We start from the raw sequence: 11,555 nt of genomic DNA, 5'->3' as shown, positions 1-11,555 counted from the left end.
CTAACCACTGAGCCACCATGGCACCCTACATGATCACTTTAATTTGACAAAGAATGCTTACACTCTCCCTAAATGTGTACATTGTGGCTGCTAACTTGTGTTTTTCACTACAAAGTGAACATAGTACAGTAATTGGTCATTTTGTTGAGGACCTGCTGCAGTAACTTACATTTTCAGCAGATGGTGCTGTTGGGCTCCCTACAAACAATTCTTCCCACTCTCAGGAAGGTTTTGTTCCTTTGACAGGATTTATTTAGTTAAAAATCACACACACCAGGTTATAGTCCAACAGGTTTAATTGGAAGCACTAGCTTTCGGAGCGCTGCTCCTTCATCATATGCCTTTACCAACCACCTGACAAAGGAACGGTGCTCCGATAGCTAGTGCTCCCAATTAAACCTATTGGACTATAACCTGGTGTTGTGTGATTTTAACTTTATACACCCCAGCCCAACACCGGCATCTCCAAATCAGGATTTATTTAGAAAAACATGCATTTATATCGAACCATTCATGAACTCACTGCTGAGGCATATTAAAACTGCAATATAACTAACTACCTGTTGTATTATGTGAAACAAAGTCATCCATGTAGCAAGTGTTTCTAAACACCAACAGTTTTGAAGAGGTCATGTCAGACTCAAAACATTAATTCTGTTTCTCCATCCACAGATGCAGCCAGACCTTCCGGGTTTCGACAGCGTTCTGTGTATTTGGTTTAGATTTTCAGCATCTGCAGTATTTTGCCTTCACTCAACCGCCCTCGAACATAGTGCCTTGTTAGGGTCATTTCAGAGGCATTTAGGAGTTGACCAAATTGTTGTACGTCTAGATAACAGAATGTAGGTCAGAATGCATAAGAACAATCGTTTTCTTTCAATAAAGAACATTAGCCAGTCATTTGGGTTTTAAAACAATCAAAGATTGTTTCACAGTCAGCATCATTGAGATGAGCTTTAATATCCAGATTTAGTGACTGAATTTAAAATGTAGCAGCTGGCATGGTGGGATTTGAACACACATTCCTCAGCGGGGCCTGGACTGTGGTCAGCATGTAACGTCCTCAATACCCTGCAGGAGAAGGGGTGGGCAGATCCTGTCAGGTGGTTCCCTGAGCAGTCTGTCAAAGTCATTTGGCAGAATGCCTCATTGTCAGAAAGTTTCAACAAGAACCAAGACATCACTTGGTTGTTAGTGAGAAGGACACTGTCTGTGAGAACCTTCATGTACATCCAGACTCTTTCCGTTACCACTTGCTGTCCTCAAGGTGGGTTGAGACTGTCACACATCTCATAGAATCATAGAGTCATACAGCATGGAAATAACCCACTTCAGTCCAACCCATCCATGCCAACCAGATATCCCAACCCAATCTAGTCCCACCTACCAGTATCCGGCCCATATCCCTCCAAACCTTCCTATTCATATACCCATCCAGATGCCTTTTAAATGTTGCAATTGTACTAGCCTCCACCACATCCTCTGGCAGCTCATTCCATACACGTACCACCCTCTGCGTGAAAAAGTTCCCCCTTAGGTCTCTTTTATATCTTGCCCCTCTCACCCTAAACCTATGCCCTCTAGTTCTGGACTCTCCCCACCCCAGGGAAGAGACTTTGTCTATTCATCTTATCCATGCCCCTCATGATTTTATAAACCTCTATAAGGTCACCCCTCAGCCTCCAACGCTCAAGGGAAAACAGTCCCAGCCTGTTCAGCCTCTCCCTCTTGCTCAAACCCTCCAACCCTGGCAACATCCTTATAAATCTTTTCTGAACCCTTTCAAGTTTCACAACATTCTTCTGATAGGAAGGAAACCAGAATTGCACACAATATTCCAACAGTGGCCATGCTGAACATAATCCCAAACTAAACCAGTCCCACCTGCCTGCTCCTGGCCCATATCCCGCCTAACCTTTCCTATTTGTTTATTTTAAAAAAGTCTTTTAAACATTGTAATTGTACCTTCATCCACCACTTCCTCAGATCATTCATTCCACAAACGAACCACCATCTGTGTAAACAAATTTCCCTCTCATGTCTTTTTTAAATCTTTCTCCTCTCACCTTAAAAATGTGCCCCCTAGTCTTGAAATCCCCCAATCCAAGGTAGATGACAACTACCATTAACTCTACCTATACCTCTCATCACTTTATAAACTGCTATGAGGTCACTCCTCTACCTCGTTCGCTCCAGTGAAAAAAGTCCCAGTTTATTCAGCCTTTCTTTATAACTTAAACCTTCCAAACCCAGCAACATCCTGGTAAATCTCTTCTGAACCCTCTCCAGCATGATAAATTTTTCCTATAGTTGGGCAACCAGAACTGGACACAGTATTCCAGAGGAAGCCTCACCAATATCCTGTACAACCTCAACATGACCCCTTCTGGGTTGTGCCTTTGCAAAGATGGTCTGGAGAGAGATGCAGTGGTTTTGGTCAGGTTTCATCCTGAGCAGGTCAATGACACAGGACTCTGTGCTCTATGGTCTGTTCCACAGGATGTACGCCAAGACAAACATCAACTGTGCCTGAAGAATCTTCAACTCGATAAAACATGCTCTTTCCTCTGCCCAAAACATGTTGGTCTTACATAGAAAGTAGAACATAGAACTGTTCAGCACAGGAACAGGCCCTTCAGCCCATGATGTTGTTCCAAACATGATGCCAAATTAAACTAATCCCTTCTGCCTGTGCCCTTAGTCCATATCCTTTCATTCCTTGCATATTCACATGCTTATCTAAAAGTCCTTCACACGTCCCAATCGTGTCTGCCTCCCGACTCTTATCACTATCTGTGTAAAACACTTGCCCCTCAAAACCCCCTCTACTTGCATGGCCATTTTCAGGGAGCTCTGAACTTGAACCACAAGATCCCCCTGTGCATTAATACTGTTCAGGATCCTGCCATTAACCGTAAATGTTTCCTTAGCATTTGATCTCCCAAAGTGCAGACTTCACACTTACCCGGATTAAACTCCATCTGCCATTTCTCCGTCCATATCTGCAACTGATCTATACCCCACTGTAAACTTTAACAACCTTCTACACTATCCACAACTCGAACGAACCTTGTATCAACTTACTAACCCACCCACCTACGTTTTCATCCAAGTGACTGACATTTCTATCATAAACAGCAGAGGTCCCTGTACAGATCCCTGCAGAACACCACTAGTCACGAACCTCCAGCCTGAAAAACACCCTTCCAACTCTACCCTTTGCCTTCTATGGACAAGCCAATCCTGAATCCATGCAGCCAAGTCATGGTGGATCCCATGCATCTTAATCTTCTGGATGAGACTACCATGTGTGGCCTTGTTGAAAGTTATACTAAAATCCATGTAGACAACCATTCACTGCTCTACCCTCATCGATCACTCCCTTGAAAAATCCAATCAAGTCAGTAAGACCATGACCTGCCCTACACAAAGCCATGCTGACTGCCCCAATTAGCCCATGCTTTTCCAAATGCGTGTAAATCCTACCCTAAGAATTCTCTCCAATAGCTTCCCATCCACTGATGTGAGATTCACCTGTCTATAGTTTCCTGGACTGTCCCTATTTCCCTTCTTGAATAGAGGAAGAACATTAGCTACTCGCCAGTCCTCCAGGACCTCTCCAGTGGCGAGTGAGGATACACAGATCTTGCTCAAGGCCCCAGCAATGTCCTCTCTTGCTTTCCTCCATAACCTGGGGGTAGATACCATTGGGCCCTGGGGACTCATTCATCTTAATACTCTTCAAGAGTCCCAACACCATTTCTTTCTTGATCCCAGTGTAAAAAGCTGACTTTGATTGAGTGTTGCAGGTCGGAATATTCCAAAGTCCGGGGGGTGGGGCATGGGGGGGTGGGGGTACGGGAAGTGAGTTGAGGGATGCACTAAAGCTTGGACAGCTGCGGCGAAATCACAGTGGGGAAAGACCACCAGCTAGGGTCTTTCTGCTAAAGTATAACAATGGTCTGTTCAGTTATCAGACCCTCTCATTGCCTCAGAATACATGTATATAGTGACCTGCATAAGTAAAAACACATTTGTTTACCAAGGAAGGCTTGAGGACTGACAAATTCCAAGTGTTTGTTTTTTTCCCTTTGCAAAGACTGTACAGAATTGGTGTAGTACCTTGTGAGTATACATCAAGATTTTTTATGAATAAAGTATATTTTTGCAATAAAAATAAATTAGCCTGAGTCATGGGATCGCAAATTGGTGACATACACTGCCTGAGACTGTGGTGGAGGCAGGTTCAAATGAGGGAAAAGGCAATTGATTGATTGATTGATCAATCATTATCTGCATTTGTTGCAAATACAGTGGAAAGTGTTGTATAATATCGCCACTCTCTGACACCAACTTAACACACAGAAGTAAAGCAGGCATTGAGTCTAGAGGTTAAAAAAAGAGAAATTAAGGGATTTGAAGTGAAATAGGTTTGCAGAGCTGCAGGGAAAAGGAGAGATAGTGGGACAAGCTAAAGATATCTCACAGATACAGCCAGTAGACATGAGTTCAGTCAGAGGCTACAGTGTTGTGGATGACCTGAAGATGAAGAAGGTTAGGATGTGGGGTGTGATGGATTAATCAAGTCAAAGTGTAGAGTCATTATTGATGACAACAGATCAGTTCACGAGAACTCACCTCACTGCAACAAATCATTCCTTTAGCTTTTTTTGTGTGTTGGCGTTACGTTTATCACTCATCCTTAATTTGTCCTGAACAGAATGTTTCACTGGGCCATTTCAGAGAGGGGTTAAGCGTCAACCGTATGTTAGATCGACTGGGTAGGGACAACAGATTTCCTTCCTAAATGGACATTAGTAATGGGCTTTTACTCAATTACTAGCTTTCAATTCCAGATTTATTAATGGCATTTAAATCCCACCCAGCTGCTGTGCTGGGATTTGAATCCGTGTCTCAGAATCTGCTCCTCTGGATTACTAGGCCCATGATATTACCCCGATACCACCATTGTGCTTAGTAATTATTCCAAAATATTTCTGTCTAAGTAAAAAAATTCTCTCTCAGATCTATTCCAAAGTGTATATTCCCTTCATATCCTTCCATTCAATTTAGGTGGACTTTGAAGTCATAAACCTCCCTTATCTTATCTATTTCTTTTAATATTTAATATTACAGTTTCCTTTAATAACCTTAGCCCTGGACTTTCGAGCTTCAGTATCTCTGTTCATCTCTTTTCCTCAGAGCTGCTTCTTACCTTCCTACACTCAAAGTGCAGCATCTATTTAAGGTGTGACCGCTAATTTGAAAAAACATTAACTTTAAAAATAAACGTCTCCCCATGTGTTGGCTTGGGGAATGCAGCCTTCCTTTTTTTTTAAGATTAGTTTAGTTACAGTGTGGAAACAGGCCCTTTGGCCCAATAAGTCCACACCGGCCTTCCAAAGAGCAACCCACCCAGAACCATTCCCCTAACACTACGGGCAATTTAAGATGGCTGATTCACCTGACCTGCACATTTTTGGACTGTGGGAGGAAACCAGAGCAAATCCACGCAGACACGAGGAGAACGTGCAAATTCCACACAGACAGTTGCCTGAAGCAGGAATTGAACCGAGGTCTCTGGCACTGTGAGGCAGCAGTGCTAACTGCTGTACCACCATACCACTGCTAGTCCTTCTGCTAGTCCCTGCTGAAGACTCCAAGTTGTCTGACCAGGCTCTAACAACAAGGTTGGTTCCTTCTTCCCTCAATACTCAATTAAAGTATTAACTAAGGTAATAAAGCTACAAGGTTTCGAACAACAATAGCAAAGTGAGAACAGTACTATAACTCATATTTGTTTCCAATTTCCAAATATGGGTGACAGACAAACTATGGTTGAGCCCACATGGAGCATATAAAATAACAAAAGAGGTCATGACTAAATCCTGTGGATTCTTCAACAATGCTCCAGTGATTCTCTGAGTTGTTCTGAGTGACGTATTGAAAACAGTGCAACAAGCCCCCACCTTTGGTTCTGGCAATATTGATTGTAACTAATATTTTGAAACAGTCAAATATAGTAAACCCTTGTGTTCCCTGAATATTACGATATTGCTGCCTTGATTTCAACCAGATTATCTATTTCAACAGTATTGGTTGAGGGATAACTATTGGCTGCAACCAGCGATAACCCTCTCCCCGCACACCTCTTCTTCAAATAACACAGTGGGATTTTTTACCTCCACCCGTGAGGATGGGCCAAGCCTCAGTTTAATGACTCATCTAAAAGATGACACCTTCGACTGTGCAGCACTCCATCAGCAGAACCATTTAAACAATGTTAAAAATCAAACAACACCAGGTTATTGTCTGACAGGTTTATTTGGAAGCACTAGCTTTCAGAGTGCTGCTCCTTCATCAGGATGTTGTGGAGAATAAGGTCATGATCACAGAATTTATAGCCAAAGGAATCCAGTGTCATGGAGATGTGATACTGTAAACAATTTTAGATTAAATCTTTCATCTTTTATAATGGGATATGTTGGTTTCTGTTCTTTGTTATGCAAATCCCAGAACTTCATTTAAATTACGTTCTCAAGATAGCTCAGCTTTTCTAACAATTGGTGTGAAGTCTATCTATGAATGGCTCTAATGTAATGAGGGGCATTTCGGGTTCCAAGCGATCGATTGTGACAGGGGGCTCTCTAGTCCAAGGCACAGACAGGCATTTCTGCGGCCAGCAGCTAAAAATCAGAATGGTGTGTTTCCTCCCTGGTGCCAGGATCAAGGATATCTCACAGAGGGTGCAGAATGTCCTCAAAGGGGAGAGGGACCAGCAGGAAGTCATTGTATACGTTGTTACCCAACGACATAGAAAGGGGAAAGGATGATATTCTGAATGGGGTAATATAGAAAGCTGGTAGAATTTAAAAAGAAGATCCTCGAGGATAGTATATGCTGGATCACTTCCAGTGCTACATGCTACTGATGGCAGGAATAGGAGGATAGAGCAGATGAATGCATGGCTGAGGTGCTTGTGTATGGGAAAAGGGTTCACATTTTTGGGTCATTGGAATCTCTTTTGGGGTAGAAGTGACCTGTACAAGAAGGATGGATTGCACCTGAATTGGAAGGGGACTAATATACTGGCAGGGAGACTTGCTAGGGCTAGGGGGTATAATGGAAGGCAGTGAGAGGAATTAAACTAGTAAGGTGGGGTTGTGGAACTCAGGGAGCTGGTGAGGAAAAAGATTAACCTGAAGCTGGTACAATTGAGAAAAGAAGTCAGTCAAACAGTCAGGGCAGGCAGGGACAAAGCAGAGAACAAGGTAGGACTGATAAATTAAACTGAATTTATTTCAATGCAAGGGGCTGAACAGGGAGGGCGGATGAACTCAGGGCATGGTTAGGAACATGGAACTGGGACATCATAGCAATTACGGAAACATGGCTCAGGTATGGGCAGGACTGGCAGCTCAATGTTCCAGGATACAAATGCTACAGGAAGGATAGAAAGGGAGTCAAGAGAGGAGGGGGAGTGGCATTTCTGATAAGGGATAGCATTACAGCTGTACTGAGGGAGGATATTCCCAGAAATACATCCAGGGAAGTTATTTGGGTGGAACTGAGAAACAAGAAAGGGATGATCACCTTATTGGGATTGTATTATAGACCCCCTAATAGTCAGAGGGAAATTGAGAAATAAATTTGGAAGGAGATTTCAGTTATCTGTAAGAATAAGAGAATGGTATGTTAGGGGATTTTAACATTCCAAATGTAGACTGGGACTGCCATAGTGTTGAAGGTTTAGATGGAGCAGAATTTGTTAAACATGTACAACAAAATTTTCTGTTTCAGTATGTGGATGTACTACAGAAGTTGATCAATTCGGGAGATGCTGGGCAGATATCTGAGGGGTCAGTGGGGGAGCACTTTGGGGCCAGTGACCATAATTCTATTAATTTTAAAATAGTGATGGAAAAGGATAAACCAGATCTAAAAGTTGAAGTTCTAAGTTGAAGAAAGGCCAATTTTGATGGTATTAGGCAAGAACTTTCAAAAGATGACTGGGGGCATCACATAATGGGACAGCTAGAAAATGGGAGGCCATCAAAAATAAGATAATGAGAGTGTAGGGAATGCTGGATGACGAGAGAAATTGAGGTTTCGGTTAAGAAAAAAAAGAAAGCATATGTCAGGTATAGACAGGATAGATCGAGTGAATCCTTAGAAGAGAATAGAGGCAGTCGGAGTGTACTTAAGATGGAAATCAGGAGGGCAAAAAGGGGACACGAGATAGCTTTGGCAAATAGAGTTAAAGAGAATTCAAAGGGTTTTTACAAATATATTAAGGACAAAAGGGGTAACTAGGGAGAGAATAGGGCCCCTCAAAGATCAGTTAAGTAGCCTATGTGTGGAACTGCAGGAGATGGGGGAGACACAAAATGAGCATTTTGCATCAGTGTTTACTGTGGAGAAAGACATGGAAGATATAGAATGTAGGGAAATAGATGGTGACATCTTGAAAAATGTCCGTATTACAGAGGAGGTTGTGCTGGATGTCTTAAAATGCATAAAGGTGAATAAATCCCCAGAACCTGATCAGGTTTACCCTCGAACTCTGTGGGAATCTAGGGAGGTGATTGTTGGGCCCCTTGCTGAGAAATTTGGATCATCGATAGTCACAGGTGAGGTGCCTGAAGACTGGAGGTTGGCTAACATGGTGCCACTGTTTAAGAAGGGCGGTAAGGACAAGCCAGGGAACTATAGACTGGTGAGCCTGACATTGGTGGTGGACAAGTTGTTGGAGGGAATCATGTGGGACAGGATGTACATGTATTTGGAAAAGCAACATGGTTTTGTGTGTGGAAAATCAGGTCCAACAAACCTGATTGAGTTTTTTGAAAAGTAATGAAGAGGATTGATGAGGGCAGAGCAGAGGACATGATCGATACAGATTCCAGTAAGGCGTTCGACAAGATTCCTCATGGGAGACTGGTTAGCAGTGTTAGATCTCACGGAATACAAGGAGAACTAGCCATTTGGATACAGAACTGGCTCAAAGGTAGAAGACAGAGAATGGTGGTGGAGGATTGCTTTTGAGACTGGAGACCTGTGACCAGTGGTGTGCCACAAGGATTGGTGCTGGGTCCACTACTTTTCATCATTTATATAAATGATTTGGATGTGAATATAGGAGGTACAGTTAGTCAGTTTGCCGATGACACCAAAATTGGAGGTGTAGTGGACAGCGAAATAGGTTACTTCAGATTACAACAGGATCTTGATCAGATGGGCCAATGGGCTGAGAAGTGGCAGATGGAGTTTAATTTAGATAAATGTGAGGTGCTGCATTTTGGAAAGGCAAATCAGGGCAGCACTTATACACTTCATGGTAAGGTCCTAGGGAGTGTTGCTGAACAAAGAGACCTTGGAGTGCAGGTTCATAGTTCCTGGAAAGTGGAGTCACAGGTAGATAAGATAGTGAAGAAGGCGTTTGGTATGCTTTCCTTTATTGGTCAGAGTATTGAGTACAGGAGTTGGGAGGTCATGTGGTAACTGTACACGACATTGGTTCGGCCACTTTTGGAATTTTGTGTGCCATTCTGGTCTTCTTCCTATAGGAAGGATGTTGTGAAACTTGAAAGGGTTCAGAAAAGATTTACAAGGGTGTTGCCAGGGCTGGAGAATTTGATCTATAGGGAGAGGCCGAATAGGCTGGGGCTGTTTTCCCTGGAGCATTGGAGGCTAAGGGGTGACCTTATAGAGGTTTATAAAATCATGAGAGGCATGGATAGGATAAATAGACAAGTTATTTTCCCTGGGGTAGGAGAGGGAAAGATTTAAAAGGGACTTAAGAGACAACATTTTCATGCAGAGGGTGGTGCATGTATGGAATGAGCTGCCAGAGAAATTGGTGGAGGATGGTACAAGTACAACATTAAAAGGCATCTGGATGGGTACATGAACAGGAAGGGATTTAGAGGGATATGGGCCCAAGTCCGGGTAAATGGGATTAAATTAGGTTAGGATATCTGGTCGGCATGAATGAGTTGGACTGAAGGGTCTGTTTCCATGCTGTATATCTCTACTGCTCTATAACATCCAGGAGATTACCACTGGTTAACATTGAAGTGGACCAGTCATGATCAGAGAAAATTCTTATTGTCAGGATTTACTCACATTTGGAAGAATACAGATTTCGTGTTAGGCATGATTTGTGATAGACACATAGCCTTTTGGGGAGAGATTGTGTCTCACAAATCTGATTGAGATTTTGAGGAAGTGACAAAGACGATTGATAAGAGCAGGGAGGTGAATATTGCCCGCATGGACTTTAGCAAGGCCTTTGGCAAAGTTCCACATAGCAGGCTAATACAAACGGTGATGTCACATGTGATCCATGGCAGGTTGGTAAGATGGATACAGAACTGGCTTAGTTATAAAAGGCTGACAGCAGTGGTGGAAGGTGGTTTTTCTGACTGGAGATCTGTGACCAATGGTGTTCCACAGGGATCAGTGTTGGATGGGACTTTGTTGTTTACAATATATCAATGATTTGGAGGAGAATGTCGATGGTGTGACTAGTAAGTTTGCAGATGACACAAACATTGGGGAAATTGCAGACCGTGAGAGGGATTGATATAGATAAGCTGGAGGTTTAGGCGGAGAAATAACAGATGGAATTTAATCCAGACAAATGCAAAGTGATACATTTCGGGATAGTATAATACAGGCAACAAACAAGAAATGGTAGAACCCTTAGAAGTATCAACATACAGAGGGATCTAGGCGTATAGGTCCACAGTTCCATGGAAGTGGTAATACAAGTGGGTATGGTGGTCAAGAAGGCATATGGCATGCTTGCTTTCATTAGTTGGGGAACAGAGTATGAAAATTGGTCATTCCTGATGAAGGGCTTATGCCCGAAACGTCGACTCTTCTACTCCTTGGATGCTGCCTGACCTGCTGTGCTTTACCAGCACCACACTCTCGACTCTGAACTCCAGCATCTGCAGTACCCACTTACTCCATGAAAATTGGTCAGTCATGTTTCAGCTGTATATAACTTTAGTTAGGCCACTTTTGGAATATTGTCCTTGTCACCAGACCACTAGGAAGATGTGGAGACTTTGGAGAAGGTATAGAAAAGGCTTACCACGATGTTGCCTCATTTTGGAGGGTATTAGCTTTGAACTGAGGTATCTTGCCAGATACATGAATAAACAGGAAATTGAGGGGTACAGACCACGCAGAGGCAAAAGGTTTTTAATTTGGAAAGGCATCATGGCTTGGTGGGTCAAAGGGCATGTTCCTATGTTGTGCTGTTCTTTATAAATACGGTGGCTACAGCAATGGGTCAGAGGCTGAGAATCCTGCAATAAGTAACTTATCTCCTGGCATCCCACAGCCTGTCCACCATTTACTAGACACAAGTCAGGTATCCACTTGCCTGAAGCACTACAATTCCAACCACACTCAAGAAGCTGAACACCATCCAGGATAAAACTGCACGCTCCCACCACCACCGACACTCAGTAATAGCAGCACGTCCCAACTACAAGATGTACAGCAGCAACTTACCAAGCCTCCTTCAACAACACCATTTAAAC

Source organism: Hemiscyllium ocellatum, chromosome 47 (genome assembly GCF_020745735.1).
Source record: "Hemiscyllium ocellatum isolate sHemOce1 chromosome 47, sHemOce1.pat.X.cur, whole genome shotgun sequence".
NCBI classification, from domain to species: Eukaryota; Metazoa; Chordata; class Chondrichthyes; order Orectolobiformes; family Hemiscylliidae; genus Hemiscyllium; species Hemiscyllium ocellatum.
This window is presented reverse-complemented; position numbering follows the sequence as displayed.